Here is a 19,246-nt window from a genome sequence, read left to right on the forward strand (position 1 = left end):
GGGGTGGAGTTGGGGTGGGGATTTTGGGGAAGGGGTTGGAATGGGGGCAGGGAAGTGGTGGGAAGAGGTATGGCAGGGGCAGGGCCTCTTGGAAGGGGTGAAGTGGGGGAACAGCTAAAGAGATTGAGCTCCTTAAATCTATTGCTAAAAAGCTTTTTGTCTAATCCTTTAATCATTCTCATGGCTCTTCTGTGAACTCTCTCCAATTTATCAACATCCTTGAATTGTAGGCACCAGAACTGGACACAGTAGTTCAGCAACGGTTGCACCAGTGCTAAATGCAGAGGTAAAATAACCTTTCTTCTCCCACTTGATATTCCCCTGTCTATGCACCCCAGGATCACATTAGGTCTTTTGGCCACAGCATCCCACTACCAACAGCTGAAAGTCCTACTATTCATATTTGATGCATTAAAATGGATGCTCAAAAGTAGAAGAACCAGGTAAAATTTTCAAGACTGCCTACTTCCTATTTTCAAGAGTGACAGGTGCCTCTTTGCCTAAGTCACTTCTAAAAATTATACACTAAATAATGAATTTGACAAATCCACTAATTTAGATATATTTAAAATATAGTATAAAGGCTTGATAGAATTTCAGTATTTCCGGGACTGCCATCAAATTGGTTGGTTAGTAGAATTCAAAAATTGGATATTTCAAAAATTCATTTTCTTTTTTCTGGACCCCTTTTGCTAACCAGGGGCTGGTTTGTCATCCTTCAATCTTTCCATATAATTAAGACTTATTAACAACCATCTTCAATTGTACATTAGATTATAATTAAACAAAATTATAAATATATTGTCAATATGGCAGCAGAGGTGCTGGAACAATTTGCATAGTGGGGGTGCTGAGAGCCAATGAACCAAATGGTATATAATGGAAACCACTTCAAGCCAGGGCGTGAGGCAGCACCCCCAAATCCCCTAGTTCCAGCACCTATGTATAACAGGAAATATAGGAAAATAGAGAGACTCAAAATGGTGGTTATGTGCTATAACTTCCGATGATGCTCCTCTGCATCACTAGTAGATGACGACATTAGGAAAGATGATCACCATTGAGTTCTTTCCTGTAATGTAAGGTTTAGAATCTATGTACCAATGTACATTTTAGTAGAATTATCTGGTTTTTAATACTGAAGACTGGCTTATTGGCAAAACAAGTTAAATAGCTGTGAGAGTAAGTTTTGTACCACAGAAGTACTTCTTCAAATTACAGAATATAAATTTGTTTGAAATGCAATTAATTAACTACAGGTTTGATTCTGTAATGATGTAAGGGCCTTTCAGGACTGAAAGGACATTTGATCAGCTACAGGACAGAGCTATACAAATGCATATCATTTGTAAAAAATATTAAATTGCCCGGGCAGCTCCTCTCCCTGCAATCTCACTGTGTTCAATTTGGTTTAATCACTGTAGTCATTTTATAATATCAGACTATGTCATTGCATCAGACTGCTCATATATGAAACCTGTGCATGTTTCACTAACAAAGATGCACATTTTAAGTGCTTTCCACTACAAACTGGATCATGCAACACTCTGCAATTGTGCACCGAACCACCCCACAACAGCACAGAAAGGTTCCACCCAGTATCACTGAAATGTACAACAACTGATACTGTGGAACCGAACCAAAAACTCCTGGCTTATTTGCCTGGCTTTGATCTGAAGGCTCTAATTTCTATCCAGCAAACCAAGTCACTTTTGATGGGAAATAATACAGGAGTCTGAGATCAGGCATCAGAGATGATGAGATTGCTTGACAATATCAAGACACTGCTCAGGCAAGGCCTCTGAAACAGAAGAAACCCAGGAAGAATGAAACAGGAAACACTGTTTATGATATTAAGATCACCTCTGCTGATACATTTTTTCCCCTTCCTTAACTAGGCTAGACCTTGACAACACAGTGCTCTTTGATGTTGTGGATCTATGTTACTTATTATCACCGTGAGTATTTATACATGTAGAGGTTGTAAGTTATTGAGTTGGCGAAATAACAAACCAGGACCCTGATCCTGCAAGCTGGCTCATACAGGCAGATTCCGGAACTCCTGGAGCCCTCTTCACTTCAATGGGGCCCTGAGCTAGCACAAGAATCCACAAATTGATGCAGCTTGCAGTGTTTAGGCCTAGAACATTCAAGATATGCCATTGCAAAAGAAAAAAAGGTAAGATAAGGTATTTTCCTTCCATTCAAGACAGTGAATGCTCACACAACTTCTGTTTTGCAGAATGGCCTTGGTCTTACTGATTTATTTTAAGGTTAGACCACAGTTTTACAATGGGAATTTATCTTCTCTTCTTGGATTACATTGATTTGGTTTGACCTTGTGAAAAGAAAGTGTAAAAGCTGTGGATATTATTAAAAACCATGATTTCTAAGTTCAGGCCATAGTCTGAATAATGTGTACAGTATTTCTGGATCTACGCATCGGAACTCTATGGCTTCATCATGATTTCAGTTACAAATGACACTATAAAAGCTTACATTGCAAAAGCAATATGCAAGCAATACTGCACATTAGCAGCTCATTTGGCTGTTGTATAAGAATCAAGAGTCTAGTGCCCACCATGAAAACATTCAAATTTTGGGCATTAACTGCTTGCTAGCTGGCTCCTAAGAACTAGCCCATACAGAGCCACAGAGAGGTGGATATTTCAAAGCCCGCAGCTTCTAGCACATTTTAAGATCAGTTGAGTGAGAGGTAAAAAACACTGAAATGTGGAGAAAACCCTTTCTGACTGGAGTAAACCTCTGAACAATTAATTGCCAGCAACTCAACAGACAACTTTGACACCTGATCGGACCAGGAAAGTAATCACTGATGCAGCTGAATTATCAAATGTAATATCTCTGCAATATTATACTTATTTATGCTGGCTCATTTCTAATTCAAATACACAAACCATACCCATGTGTCATCTCAAGGAATTTGCCCTGCAGGATAAACAAAAAGAGGTGGCAACCTTATCAGGATGGAAAAGATGACACCAAATTCTCAGCTAAAACATTAGACAGAGGAGGCAGGTGTCCACCTCTCTGAATCAGGTTTGATTTAAAAGGACCATGGCATTAGTCATAATTTTAAAGAGATCTTTCCCCTCCCCATTTATAAATAACCTCTTGGAATTTTGCATTCCTTGGGGAAAGCAGTGACTCAATTCTACTTCTGTCTCTGTATCTGTGCAAAATAGGGTGTTTACTGTGAGACTGGCTCTCATTATGTGTTCCTTTGAGGTAGAGAGGCTGATTCTCCTCTCATTTACACTGGTGTAAATCAGAAGTAGCTTCAGTGAAGTAAATGGAACTACTCTGGTATAAAACTGAGAAAAGAATCAGGGGTCAGGAACTTTAATACGGAACCAATGTCCAACTTTTAGTTCCACCGACGTTGCCAATGTGCCTTTTCTGGCTTGTTTACATTTAGATAGGTAGGGACATTTATTTGTGGGTGTGGGTGTCTGTGGGGGGGGGAGGGAGGTCTATGTAAAGGTGTGCAATTATCCTTTCTGCTTGCAGCAATGATTAGTGAGCACAAATATTGATTTATGTATACTGAAGTGAGAACAGACCCCAAAGGCCCTGATTCTTCATTGCCTTGCATAATCATTTACACACATGAAGAGTTAAATGTTAACATTCTAATCAGCTGGTGTTCTAGACCCACTTTGCACAGGTTTAAATGACTAGAGGAGGGTGCAAGGCAACGGAGAGTCAGGTCCAGAATGCACTCTTAAAAACAAAACAAAATAAAAATAATTCCTTTGGATTATTAAAATTGAAATATTTTTTTTAAAATTTGGCTTAACTTTTGAATATTTATGCTGTTTATTTAATTTTTCTCATCTTGGATAATGAAAGTAAATACGTCATTTTCACTTTAGTTTGCAATCAGATAATTTCACTTAAAGGTGCCAATATTGCTGTGTTTGGTTTACAAATACAAAACAACTCTCTTTACACGGTTATCCTTAAAATACATTATGGAGACACTAATATTGGTCTTAAATTTTTCCAAATTCTATTTTTTTTTAACTAAACCTACATTTTGAGCTAGGATTAGAAACTCCAGGGATCTGGACCCCCAGTATCATGCTAAACACGTCCTACAATATTGTTTCATCGTTATAGCTTACAATGGTGTCATTAAAATGGCTTAAACCATTATTGTAGAATACTGTAATAAGTGGTATTAAGGGTTTTCATCACTTGACTTACTGGGCTAGTAATATATTAACAGAAATGCAAAGATTTTTGCAGTTGAAAGAACGAAATCTCTCTGAAAGGTTTGAAGTGAAAGAAAAGGAGCAATCTGATCTTGTGTGGGAGTAAGTGATAGTGTGTTGACTTATTTCTAGATCCGAGAGGAAACTTCCTGGTGTCTTAATATATTTATTCTGGTTGTGATGGAAGTTCTAAAGTCTGAGGTATAGGCTGTTACATTACAGATTTTCAAACACCAAAGTGAGCTCAGTGAAAACAATGGAACCAGCTTTCCATCGGTGAATGCAAACTAATGATTTTTTAAAGTTTCAATACAGTCAGTGTTTTGCGGCCAGTGATATAACTTTACCCAATTTCTGAGCAGAAATCTGACCAACAGGTGGCATTCCTGAAAGTATCACACACTACATTTTCTCTTTTTATAAAGTTTAATTTAGTGTAGGTGAAATATGACAGACTGACACCTCTTGAGGAAAAAACCCTTCTCTGTTGGCCCAAAAAACTTGTACTACACAGGTAACAGCAATGTTCCCTTCATCACACTGCCTCACAAATATGCTTCATCCTTAACCTGAAACAATGAGACCAAAGACCAATTCAGTCCATCTGTCTGCTCAATCTGGTAATTACTTTATGAGTTTAAAATGACTAATAATGGGCCCTTTAAGAAATTCAGCACCTACCTCTTCAGAATAAATTATGTTAATAGAAGAACAACATAGACTCTTCCAAGTTTCCATAATGGTTAAAACTAAGGCATCTCGAGTGTAGGCTCCACCTGAAGAAATTAGTTTGTAATTAACCTAAATTATTAGCAAGTGTGCTATCTCATTGTTATGGTAATAGTGGGATTAGGTCAATAGCTCAATCTTATGTGGCACTAAGGTGACAGCAAAGGTTACTTAATCAATCAGCACTCTTCTTCTCAAGCTAATTTGCATACTGCAATTCCATGGTTTGAAGTGAATCAGTGGAGTGAAGGGATTATACATATGTGTGAAGAGCTTTCATTGGTACATGACTTTGTTCCCGTAATCTTAAAGGATCCATTGCTGCATGCTGTCTCCTATGCTTTGTTGGAAGGAAGTCCAGTTCCAACATATAAACTGTATATAAATAAAGTGTCTTTTCTACCTTCCTGATTCCTTCAACCACAAAATGTAAAGTAAGGGGTATGAAGGAAAAAAATTACAAAGGGAAGACAGCTTCACCTTTCATGTCCTTGCTTTTGTGTCATGTATGCTGTGTGTCTAGCAAATCTTTTCATGGTTAAATTTTATGTGTACAAATATACGTAGGTGTGCAGCCTGTCATGGGAGATGCTTTAGTTTTATGTCAAGGCTTTGTTAAATCACCAGGCTATGCTTCAAAGATTTCACACAGTATTTTGAGCCTCAGGACATGCAGAAGTAATAGAGCATGCTATGGTCTTAGAGTCCCAGACCATGCTGCAAATACATACAGAAGTTATTCAGATTTCATTGCAGAGAAGCCAGGAGACTGAATCTTCAGTCTCTGTAAAAGAGGGAGGGGATAAAGTCATTCAGCTCTACTATTACGAGACACTGGGCCAAATTCACCGATGGTGTAGTTCCACTGTTGTCACTGACGTTACACAAGGAAATAATTTGGCCTAGTATCTTTCCAGGGCTCCATATTTTTAGGTCTGTGCTGTAAGTGGTGGGGAGAGTTAATATAGAAAGAGGCTTGAGTTCTGACACTGCACCGCATTTTATGACAGTAGTATATGTCAGCCACAGGAGAAAAGAAAAACAGAAACTAACAACTGCCATGCTTTGAAATTTTATAAGGTCAGAGTTTCAAAGATATTTAGGTACCTAAAGATGCAGATAAGTGCATGATTCCCATGGGAGTGAGGCATCTAACCTGCTTAGGTGCTTTTGAAAATCCCACTAGGTGCCAATCTGCATATTTAGGCACCTAAATATTTTTGACCCATAGCAGTTTCATGCAAGAATCTCAAGAGCTCTTCTAGAAAGGTAGATCTGGTTATCCCTGTTTTACAGACGGGGAAAATGAAGCAAGGGTGGGTTAAAGTGACATGCCCAAGGCCATGTAATGACTCAGTTTAGCTGACATACCATTAAGAAGTATTTAGTGACATTAAAATCCTTTCAATAAAAAAAAATAGAAACAGTACTAGTTAGCCATAAAAATAAAACCAAGGAAAACATTATCTGTCCTTCGTATGAGCACTATGGATGTTAATACAGCTCAAGAAAATAGATATATCTTTACACTGCATTGTAAACCCGGGCTTACAATTGCTGTATATGGGTCATGCTAATGCATCCATAGTGCACTATGCAGACCTTCAGAGGGGTAGTCATGTTAGTCATATAGCTTTCATGGGCTATAACCCACTTCATCAGATGCATGGAGTGAAAAATACAATAGGCAGGTATAAATATACAGCACATGAAAAGATGGGAGTTGCCATACCAAGTGTAGGGTCGGTGCTAACGAAGCCAATTCAATCAGGGTGGATGTGACCCATTCCCGACAGTTGACAAGAAGGAGTGAGTATCAGAGGGAAAATTACTTTTTGTAGTGGTCCAGCCACTCCCAGTCTTCATTCAAGCCTAATTTGATGGTTTACAAATTAATTCCAGTTCTGCAGTTTCTCAATGACGTCTGTTTTTGAAGTTTTTTTGGTTGAAGAATGGCCACTTTTAAGTCTGTTATTGAGCGTCCAGGGAGACTGAAGTGCTCCCCTACTGGTTTTTGAAGGTTACAATTCTTGATGTCTGATTTGTGTCCAGACTTCAATGAGAAACTACAGAACTGGAATTAATTTACTTAATTAATTGCACAATCATAAAAAAAAGTAATCCCTGATTGCTCCTAGAAATCTCTTGCTGCTTTGAAATGCCAGCTTTGCAATCCACCTCAGACTGTAACAGTTAAACTCAAACAGCTAATGCATCGTGGGCAGTGTAACTAAGAGCTATCGAACATCATAGAGCAAGATCCTGCAAGCTGCTCAGCATCTCCTGCAAGCCCAAAGTGTCCTCCAATGTTTTTGAAACCAGTGGGAGTTGAGGTTTCTCAGTCCTTCAGAAGAGGCACACTGTAGAATAAGCCCCAAAATGAATGAGTGGAGTATGAATTTCAAGCTTCTATCATTGCCTAAACTTTATCTGCCTAGCTACACAGATCATCTCATTCTTAGAGGTGGCCTCCATCATGTATTAAATACTCCCAGACTGTTAGAGCACAGCAAGTGAAGCAGAATCCCTGCTGGTATGATAAAAGTAGGTGTGTCCTCTTGACTCTTCAGAGAATCTTCTAGTCTCTCTTGACTCCATTAGTTTCTCTTTAAGATCTCTGAAAACCAGCCAATGCCCATGGCATTTCAGCACAGTTACCTTTTAGGAATAAAGGGCCTGTCTACACACGAAGTTATTCAGGAACAGCTATTTCCTCCATGTGTAGATAAGCCCTAATTCTTACTTACAGATAAAAGAAGCAGTACCCGCCCATGGAGAGCTCAGCATGGCTGCTTTTGAAGAACTTCCTGCACTACTCAGATAAGTGAGTGTTTGTACTCAGCACTGCTCTCCTTTTATCAGTGCTAAGTTAGGGCTCAATGCTGAGCAGCTCATAAAACCAGGGTCCCCAGCACTGCACACAGAACGGCACCGAGGCCATGCTACTCTGAACTGGAGGAGATTCTGCTTCCTTTGCCTCAATATAGTTCAATATATTATTATGTATTACTATTAATTATTTGTATTATCATAGTGCCTAGGAGCCCTCGTCATAGAACATAGTTTTCTTATGCCAGCATATTCCTGCAAATATCCCCTCTCTTTTCCTCTCCCATTCTCCAATACCATGTCACTGTGTTAATTCTTTATGACATAACTGGGATGTCCACAAAACCCCCCCTCCACACACACACACACCAAAAAATCATGAAATTAAAGTCACATGTAATCCACTAGATTTCCATGCCCTTTGCATTGGTCAGCTTTCTGAGACCAAAGCTATTGTACATAACTTCACATTATGCACCAAAGCATACATGTAAAAGATGCCCTCAGCTCCAAATATATATCCACAATAAACGTTCTGTACATTACACATTGATCTACAATGTCACTGCAAGTTAGTGTGCAAGACAGTTCTCTCTCGTCGTAATGTCGTCAGAAGGCTATAATACATATCTGAGACATAACAGTGATACAATAATAACACCAAGCTCTTATATAATGTTTTTCATCCACAGAGCACAGAAAGCTTTACAAAAGGAGGTCAGTATAATTATCCTCATTTTACTGATGGGGCAACTGATGCACAGAGAGTGAAAGTAACTTGCCCAGGGTCAGCCAGCAACCCAGAAGCAGAACTAAGAATGTGTCCCAGTCCAGTGCTCTAGCCATTAAGCCATGCTGCCCTCCCATTTTTGCAGCAGCCCAACGATTGATGGTGCAATCAAGTCAACTGCATAATGACTGGCTACATTATCACCACTTTCACCATCCCACTGTCCAACAAATAACTGTCCTCTGGTGGCCCAAAAATAAAACTGGAAGTTGAAAACAAAGATCTAAAGCATTTTTCTCAGGTTTATATAAAAACTAAAAGCAGGATGATTAGTATTTATTATTATTTATATTGCAGTAGCACCCAAAATGTGCAAGGCACTGTACAGACATATAGGAAGGCATTGTTTCTGCACAAAAGAATTAGTGGGCATTGATCCCGCAAAGACTTCTGCACTTGCTTAACTTTAAGAATGTGTGTAGTACAGTTGAAGTCAATGGGACTACTCATATGCCCAAATTTAAGCATGTGCACGAGGGTTTGTGGAACTGGGGCCTAAAAAGACAAGCAAACAGAGAAAGGGGAAAGGAGAGCAACATACAAGGAAAGTGGTCACAGTGATGACTTTAGGATGTCTTGTGTTTTTTAAAAGTTATATAGAAATTATTCCCAAATGCCCCTCTATCTAGCCATTATTAGATGGTGATTTTTTGTAGGTATCATGGTACAAATGAGGCTCGAATGCAGAGGTCAGTGGCTTGGTGCACCAGCTCAGGACATTTTACCCAAGTTTCTCTTATTAAACATTTATGCTAAACTCCATATATTGTATTTTGCATATGAAAAGCTCTGAATGACACTATCTGCAGAAAAAAAAAAAGCATATACACATAAATATATACTCCTCCGGGTTCTGATGACTCATTCAATGTTCCCTGCCACAACTAGCATAAATGATGAATCTCCCAAACTTTGTTATATTATTCCTTCTCCAAACACTCAAAATATTCAAGCTTTTACTGATGATCCCTTTTCTACAAGGTCTATTTTACCTGACTGCACAGGACCATACGTATGTGTATCGGCACAGGATGGGCAGAGAGAGGACATTTGCTAGTTTAATTTAAATTTCTTTTCTTATTGGGTCATATCTATGTTGCTATTTTGGGCACATCAACACCAGAAGTGTCTATCTGTTGCCCATTTAGTATGGAACATTCATTATATGGATCTGCCAGACCCTAGCACAACAAATATTCCTTCTCCTTCCCCACATTCATATTCCCTGAACTTGCTTGCAGGCCTTCTGGAGTCAACCTCACAGCTGGAGAAATTGTGACATGTTGCCAGCAAAACCTCTTGATGAGTGTGTATAAGCAATACACGTCATTGTACCACATCGCCAGATATCAAAAGCAGCTTCTATCCCAAGGAGCCTAACAGTCTTCTGACAGCAGGCTAAAATGTAATTACACACTATACTAGGAGGTCTAAGAGACTGGAAAATTTGCCTTTTGTGTCCTGCCTTAGAATTTTAGGGTCAATGGAAAGCTGAGCTCAGCAGCTTTTGTTTATGTTTATCTACAGGCTTTTTTGAAACCCACCCTATAACCCTCCTTGGGGCACAGCCTCTGCTTTATCTGGGTAACAGACAAAAATGTTTGGCAAGTTTCTTAAAGAGAGACATCTCCTTTAAAGGGTTATCAGGCTGACATCAGAGCTTCAAACATCAAATTCAAAGCCAACTAAAAATACATACCCTTTCCAATACACACCTTTAAGATCCAATCAAATCTTATTTTCATACTGTGCTTAAAAGGGATACCATGATCCCCAAAAATCATTCCTCTGCCTGCAAAGCTTTCCTCTACCTTTTGACAAGTGACAACCACAAAGAATTCAGAGGAAAAAGTATTTTTCTCAGTTCTTTTTTCATTGTCCAGTTTGAGCATTTCACAGCACTCGAGAGAATGGAGAGAATTTGTCTGCTTTGCACTATCCTCATGTCTCCCCACTACAGACCCTTCAACTGAGGTGGGTATCTCTCTCCACTCCACCTTACAACACCTGCAGGAGCCACAGATGGGAGCAATTTGATGTCCACTCAAGTCCCAGGACCCCTGCAACTAGCTTGGAAAGGGAAGCCTGGAGCAGTGGTTTCTGGTAGGTTTTCTCCTTTCCCAGGCCACTTCAGAGAGCTGGGACAGCAGAGATGAAGGCAGCAGGGAGGTGAGCAGGCACACAATAGCCCCAGCCCATCCATCAGGAAAGGAAAGGAAGGGGAAACTAAGAAAAACCCTCCTCTCCTCCTGAATGCAAGAAGTGCTGCATGTGGGGATCACAGCAGGGGCATCTGCATTCTGTTAGTGTATGTATGTACGTCAGACATAGTATAAACCACATTAATGGGTAATACACTCACAGTATTACTATAATATGCATTTCAGTGTTGGGATGTTGTGTTAACTGAATGTATGATGCTCTCTCCACAATTCTGTTCCCCCACAGCACTGTGCAAAGCTGACGTCAGCTTTGGCATTAGAAAATAGGAAGCCTATCAAAGGCAAGATACACAATAGGCAAGATATCTTAGAACAGGTTGGGACACCGAACTGGTTTGGAATGTAGTATCCAAAACAGAGAGAGAAAAAAGTACAGAAAAAAAACAACCAGTTACGGGACTGTTATGAACTGGTGGGTGAATTTGAGCACAGTGTAAAAAGAGTTTGGTAACTTGTAAAGTCATACTATATATTCTATTAGCTGAAATGCATATGTTTGAAGCAAATCTTCTGTGTAAGGCGAACATGCTGTGAGATAAGAATTGCTTCCCAGAAGAAAGGTATGCATGTCACCTTTTTGTATTGTACTGCTTTGTTTAGACAATAAATTTGGCTAAATTCAGTTATTTAGATTCTTGAACATTTTTTAAGAATGAGTTGCGAGTGTAGCCAAACAATTGGCTCCACCTTTTAGTCAATAATTCCCTGGGATCCCAGCAGGCAATGGAGGTCAAGCATAGAAATTTTCAGGCCTAATGGTGAAAGCTTCATTAAATGTATATAAGTAGGTGGAATGTGTTATTAAGGATCAATCATGTCTAATAGAGCCAGAAAACCCTTTGGACTGAGTGCTGGAGGAATGGAGCTGAAAGATTGCAGCTTTATTTATTTTATTTTTTTTAAGAGAGAGAATAAAGTGAATTAGATATTTTCAGTCCAGGACCAATCAAAGGACACTCCCCTCACCTACCCGCCCTCCATCCCCCTAGGACAACGAATCAGACAAATTGTACTTGTGTCCAGGAGATGCCTGAGAGCTTGCATTGGAGGGGAGGCAACAAAAGATATACCGGTAGCTACCCTGTTGGAAGAGAGAGGGATTCTATAAAATATCCCCAAACGACTCTAGAAAAGGCCAACTTGTCTGGACCAAAAAGTCAAGACCAGCCAAAAAGTAAACAAGAGAATTGGGGGCAGGGGGAAGGAGGATACAAAATTCTGCTTCTTCCCAACAGGGTAGGAGAAACATCTGAATAGTGAAATGGGGCAGACCTCAGCTCATTGATGGACTCCAAAACTATTCTGTATCATTGATTGCTATCCTGGTTAATATGACATAAGAGGAGCTACCCATTTGTCCTGCACTAGTGAAACTGGTTCCCAGAATGGGCTATTTAGGTGAATCTAGCACAGCCCTTGTCTGCATCGAGCCTAGATCTATCCAGTGCTACTCAGTCCTTCAGAATAATTTTAGGAGCCCTACATTCATTGGTCCAAATTCATTGGTGTAATTCCAGGGAGTTATTCCAGGGATAAATTTAGCTCACTGATATGTCTGAAATTTATTTCAGGCTAGTGCAAGGTCACAAGATGAAAGCAATGGAAAATGCCCCAACGAGCATGACTTAAACTGACTTGGAAGGACTACCTTTAAGGATGAGAGGGATCAGTTGCAGTGGACTCTGTTAACAAAGGTCCAATGGCCATATGGTACTTAAGTCTGCCAAAAAAGTACAATTAGCATTCATAGTGATAGCAGGATTTTGGGCACCTTCCCATTAGGAAATGGGCTGAGACCAGCTCGCTTCATATTGGCTTCCAAAACAGCTGTTATATGATAACCTGGTCATTACAATTCCCTGATCCACCCAGCCCTTCAAATATTGCAGGAATTGGCCAATTCCACAACATTCTAAAATATATATTTAAAGATACATGCAGTGTAGTTCATAAAATATATTCAACCTTATAAAGAGAATATTAGCATTTTTCATACAGAAATACACAGTAGGCTTTTCCCACCAGCCATTCCATCACCCTGAAGACTCTGCTGTTATTGCAGTTCAATCTTACTGAAAGGAAATGGTTTGGAGAAAACACCTGCCACAAAATACTCCTTAATTCAAAGGGCTGCTTACTTTAAAAGTAAAATAATCTCCTGTTATCTCACTTTTAGCTTTCAGCCTAGTTACTGCTAGAGTGACCAGACAACAAGTGTGAAAAATCAGGACAGGGGGTGGTGGGCAATAGGAGCCTATATAAGAAAAAGACCCAAAAATCGGGACTGTCCCTATAAAATCAGGACATCTGGGCACCCTAGTTACTGCCCTGCTGGCAGACACTGTCCTTGAGTAACATGGGGGAAATGGCAAAAATGAAAGGTAAAATTCAATTAAACTAATTTAACACTGTTGCAAAAAAAAAATTAGCCATTTTAGAATCTTGATTTCATAATTTAAGTCATTTGATGCTAATCTCTGCTAGTAAATTGACAGCTGCACTACAGGGAAATGACTAGACTTGAATGAGTGTACATTGCATACTGCCCAGACAATATTTTTAGTGCTTTATAAAGGAAAGTGTGTTTAATTAGCTAAATACTTTTCCTGTCATATTACCCCATGTGTGGAGCATTGCTCTGGTATATGAGTGTTTTTGTGTGATATTATTTGGTTCTTTTAGGTCTCTTTACCTCCATTACTCAAAGTTTATTGGATTTTGGCATTAGAACCGGGAGGGAAACAGTTTTTCTATCCAGCAGGAATATTGAGAAAATTTAAAAAAAAAAAAAAAAAAAAAAAAAGGTTGTTCCCATCCTGAATGGGGATGAAAATTTTTGCAAAGCACAAAATAAAACAAAAAATTCAGATTAGGCCAATCAAAACATTTTGTTTAAATAATTTTGAAACTTTTCATTTTAATTGCAACCTTTTAATTCTTTTTATTTTCATTTAACTAATGTAAAGTTTGAAATGAAACATTGTTTAGAACTGAAAAACCAACAGTTTTGGTTTAGAAAATGTCAAAACAGGATATTCATTAACCGACCACTTCCTGTGAAAACTCGGTTTTGATGAATCAGCATTAAAAAAAAAATCTCAAAAAATTCCCAACCTGTTCTATTAATCTTATTTTAAACACATCTGTCTATATTTATACTACAATCTAGTGGGAAGTATATACCAGGAAGAAATCTTAAGTAACTGGACCTCAGTCGGTAGCCCATGATATATGATGTATGTGCTACCCCGAAACTTGTCTCATTGCAGTGGATTATACAGATTTGCTAAATGCAAACTCAACAACATTTGGAACAGTATTTTAAATCTTCTGTTCTCTAGCCTTTTTTCACCAAAAAGTGTTTGGAGTCAAGTGTGCCTGTTTTCTCTAGTCTCACCCCTTCAAAATGTCTCTAGTAATTTTTTTCTGATAGTGCTATAAATCTGAATTAGCTTTATCCAATATACAGTAAAGATAGTCTAGTAATACACATAGTGTAAAAGATGTATTATGGAGGCTTTTCCAGAGTACAATTAAGTGCATGAGAGACAGTTATATGGTAAATCAAATTGCATGTAATCACACATTAAGCAGAAAAAGCCTGAAGGAATTCCCCCAAAGAAATGGAAAGTCATTTATGACTCTTCTGTCAGGCACCCAGGAACTATGTTTTCATTGCTCTGAGAATGACAAATTATGCATAATATATATTCTATAAATCCTTTCACTAGAGACATGCTAATATGGTTCATGAGGGCATTTATTCAGTATTGCTATCTGCAGACATTCAAAAACAGAGTCAGACCTGAAAAACAAAACAAAAAACAACCCTCACCCCCATGAGATTGGCTTAAAAGTCATGCAATTTTAAAAAATAATAATAATAATAATAATAAAAAAATTTGGCTTCCTTTTATTTGCCTTCTAGGTTTGAGCCTTTAGAATTGATGCTTTCAAACTTTCCTCTACAACCATAGGGACTAGAGACTTTTTAAAAATGAAAACTGAGCTTCTTGAATAATCGCATGATGCCAGCCAGCTGGGGTTTTAAGAACACCACCAAATAGTGTGAGACGCACGATAAAATTATGAGAGATGGCCACGCTGTAGCAGTTCTGCCTTGGCTGTCTTCATATCTGATGTTAACTGATACCTTTTTTTGTGGTCTGTCTTAAGCCTTCCTAGAAATGGTCTTTTGTAATAATTTAGAGAGTGGAAATGGAAATGAAGTGAAGGAAGCAGGGAAGAGGGACCTTTTGAGAGGAAGAGTGGCCTAGTGGATAAGGCACTCAACTGGGAGTCAGCAGACCTGGGCTCTCTTCCATTGATCTGCTGGGTGACCTTAGGCAAATCACTTCACCTCTATTTCCTTTCTCACCACTCTGTCTATTTAGGTCATAAGTTCTTTACAGAATAAGAGAGAGCTTCTGTCCTAAAGTGCTCCCCAAAATGGGATCAAATCAACAGTTATGCCTTGAAGAGCTACAGCAGGGCAAATATATTTCTTGGGGTTTATACCTGAATTAGACTATTTTGATTCATGATTTGTATTCCCACATGTATGCTATTCAATGCTCTACCCATTCCATGTCTGATTTATTATAACAATACTTTTATACTTTGGGCTTGTCTGTAGGACCAATTAGTTTGCAGCAAACTAGGGTGTAAATCTACGCTGCACTAGCCTGCTGGCACTAACTGGCCACGTGGTTGCAGCTGCCATGCCTTGAAAGTTCTCTGGTATGCTTTGATCTACCCTGCTTTGAAATGGGAGTAGATGAAAGTGCACTAGGAACTTTTAGTGTGCAGCAGCAGAGTCTACATGGACAGTTAGTGCATGACAGGCTAGTGCAAGGTAGATTTATACCCTGGCTTGCTGAGAACTAAGTATTCATATAGGCAAGCCCTTGCATGGTGCTTTTCTTCTTCAAAGTGCTTTGCAAACAAACCAATAATTCATCTTTGAAATACTCCAGCGAAATAGAGTAGGTATGTATAACACTATCCCCATTCTTAGAGATGAGACGGATGACTTGTCCGAGACCACTGTTAGAATCAATGACAGCGTGCCAGGATGGTGATGCTGTAGTCAAAGATGATACAGCACTTCCCTCTTACTTTTATGTTAAGTTGTGCACAGTCCTTGAGGCACATTGGGTCATGCTATAATGGGGCATAAAAGTGCCCTCTATGGAAACAAAAGAAACATTAGAACTATAAGGAAGACAGTGCAGTATATTATGTTGCTACATTTCCAGCGATACATTCTTTGCAATGCTATGGTCCTACATGAGTCATATGCAAATATACTATTGTAAATGAAAAAGTCTACAAAATACGATCTACTTACAGTCACAAAACTAGTTCTACATTACACATCTTACCAGGGCTGGCTCCAGGGTTTTTGCCGCCCCAAGCGGCGGGGAAAATAAATTTAAAAAAAAAGCAATCACGATCGGCAGCAGTTCCACCATGCCGCTTTCTTCTTCGGCGGCAGGTCCTTCGCTCCAAGAGGGAGTGAGGGAACCGCCGCTGAATTGCTGCCAAAGAGCTCAACGTGCCGCCCCTTCCCCTTGGCCGCCCCAAGCACCTGCTTGCTGGGCTGGTGCCTGGAGCCATCCCTGCATCTTATTCACAAAAACCTGTTCTACGCAGTTACACTTGTAGCAGAAGAAAAAGCAGTCTGTACTGTGCATTTGAAAGGCCTGGGTTCAAAGTCTGCACTCAGACCCATGTGGGGAACTATATATATGAAAGAAGTCTGACTAGATCGGGGTTCTCAAACTGGGGGTTGGGACCCCTCAGGGGGTCGTGAGGTTATTGCATGGGGGGGGGTTTGCAGGCTGTCAACCTCCACCCCAACCCCCATTTTGCCTCCAGCATTTATAATGGTGTTAAATATATAAAAAAGTGTTCTTAACTTATAAGGGGGGGGGTCGCACTCAGAGGCTTGCTATGTGGAAGGGGTCACCAGTAAAAAAGTTTGAGAGCCACTGGACTAGATTATCACAGTGACACCTTCTAGTATTAAAAATACATAAATTACTTTTCTGCTGAACTTGCAATTATTTTGTTGTTTGACCCACCCTGTGTCTTCAAGCAAAGTGAAAATTAAATATTTGTAATCGTCAGATAATGTCTTTTGGGGTTTCTCTGGGGTGGGGACAGGGGTGAAAGTAACTTACAGGACTTACCAGTACTGCCGGAGTCCTGCGGGGGGCGTGGCCTCATCCGGAAGAAGTGTGGCCTCTGAAGATTTAAAGGCCCTGGGGCACCGGCTGTGGCTGGGAGCCCCAGGGCCTTTAAATCAACCAGGGGCTCCCAGCTGAAGAGGTGGCTGGGAGCCCCGCAGGGCTCAGGGGCAAATTAAAGGGCCCGGGGCTCTGGCCGCTGCAGGGAACCCCGAGCTTTGCCGGGCTGGGGCAGGGATTTAAAGGGCCCAGAGCTCCTGCCGCTGCAGGGAGCCCCAAGCCCTTTAAATCTCGGCCCCAGCCCGGCCGCCGGAGCTGCGGTCGAGATTTAAAGGGCTCTGGGCTGCCCGCAGCCATGGGGAGCTCTGAGCCCTTTAAATCCTGACCCCAGACCGGACGCCGGAGCCACGGGCCGGATTCAAAGGGCTCTGTGTTGCCCGCAGCCACGGGGAGCTCTGAGCCCTTTAAATCCCGGCCCCAGCCTGGCTGCCGGAGCCACAGGCCAGGATTCATAGAATCATAGAATCTCAGGGTTGGAAGGGACTTCAGGAGGTCATCTAGTCCAACCCCCTGCTCAAAGCAGGACCAAACCCAACTAAATCATCCCAGCCAGGGCTTTGTCAAGCCTGACCTTAAAAACCTCTAAGGAAGGAGATTCCACCACCTCCCTAGGTAACCCATTCCAGTTCTTCACCATCCTACTAGTGAAAAAGTTTTTCCTAATGTCCAACCTAAACCTCCCCCTCTGCAACTTGAGACCATTACTCCTTGTTCTGTCATCTTCTATCACTGAGAACAGTCTAGATCCATCCTCTTTGGAACCCCCTTTCAGGTAGTTGAAAGCAGCTATCAAATCCCCCCTCATTCTTCTCTTCTGCAGATTAAACAATCCCAGTTCCCTCAGCCTCTCCTCATAAGTCATGTGCTCCAGCCCCCTAATCATTTTTGTTGCCCTCCGCTGGACTCTCTCCAATTTATCCACATCCTTCTTGTAGTGTGGGGCCCAAAACTGGACACAGTACTCCAAATGAGGCCTCACCAGTGCTGAGTAGAGGGGAATGATCACATCCCTCGATCTGCTGGAAATGCCCCTACTTATACAACCCAAAATGCCATTAGCCTTCTTGGCAACAACGGCACACTGTTGACTCATATTCAGCTTTTCGTCTACCATAACCCCTAGGTCCTTTTCAAAGGGCTCTGGGCTACCCGCAGTGGCGGGGAGCTCTGAGCCCTTTCAATCCCTGCCGTGGAAGCCAGTGCAGTCCAGCACGGCGTACTGGCTCTTCCCGGTATGCCGTACCGTACCAGCTTACTTTCACATCTGAGTGGGGAGAAGAGTGAGAAGCTGGCTGCATTTTCCCTCCAAAATTCTCCAGTATGTCAGCAATTCATCCCCTGAGGAGACAGGAAGAGGAAGGCCAAAAGAATTCCCTCAGGTTACTGAAGAATGCTTTAAGGAGCTTTGCTTGGCACATCAACAATTCCCCAAAGAATTAAAGAATCCCTGGAGTGCTGGGAGCCTTTGAAATGTCCTCAGCAATGAAAGAAAACAAAAATGTCAAGAGCATAAATGCCCTCGGCTGGCACATATTGGTGCAGAGAAAAGACTCTTTCTTCGGAATATGATTAGGCTGCCCTTTTTTCCCCACTCTCCCCCAAATATTTAGGCAAAGATCTGATGAGAGATGACATTTTACATTTTCAAAAAGGGACACTGAATAAAACAGCAAGTACTAGAAAAACCCTGTCAGGCTGTACTAATGTCTTCTAATACCCGGCTGTGCACCAAAATGCAGAGAGGGAATGGAACTGAAGGGAGAAAGAGAATAAAATGCATCTAGCTGAATCCTCATTAATGGGCAAAATAAAGAAATCCACTTTACTTGAGATTCCAACTACATTTTGTTTAAAGGCCAGCTGGGAGATTCTGATCAATTAGACATGAAATTAAGAACAATCCCACCCCATCCTATTTTTCCAAGTTCCCAGTGTGTCTAAACAAGCACTGGCATAGTCCACCAAAGTTTAGATGATCACTGAAAGGATGATATATAGGAATATAAGTAATATAAAAGGTTAGTTCAAGCACGGTATTTAATTACAAAGATGAATGAATCACTAGCTTAAATAGTTCTATTCCTTACTGTGTTACTGGCTCAGTGTGTGACCTTAGGCAGGTCATTTAACCTTTTTCTGCCTCAGCTTCTCATGCTACAAAAATAGGGATAAAGCCATCTGTCCTGC

General features: G+C 40.5%; 1 protein-coding gene across 9 annotated transcripts in view; it reads right to left on the minus strand.

Moving 5' to 3' along the window:
- The window catches only part of FAR2 (fatty acyl-CoA reductase 2), a 214,206-nt gene that overhangs the window by 118,267 nt on the left and 76,693 nt on the right, over positions 1-19,246 (minus strand). Inside the window, exon 1 of one of the 9 annotated variants that reach the window (XM_039545353.1) lies at positions 2,014-2,088. The exons of the other annotated variants lie outside the window; for them this stretch is intronic. The gene's annotated coding sequence lies outside the window, so the exon portion shown is untranslated. Of the gene's footprint in view, positions 1-2,013; positions 2,089-19,246 lie in introns of those variants that run through there. 9 annotated transcript variants of the gene reach the window in all.

The sequence above is a fragment of the Mauremys reevesii genome, linkage group 1 (assembly GCF_016161935.1).
Source record: "Mauremys reevesii isolate NIE-2019 linkage group 1, ASM1616193v1, whole genome shotgun sequence".
NCBI lineage: Eukaryota > Metazoa > Chordata > Testudines > Geoemydidae > Mauremys > Mauremys reevesii.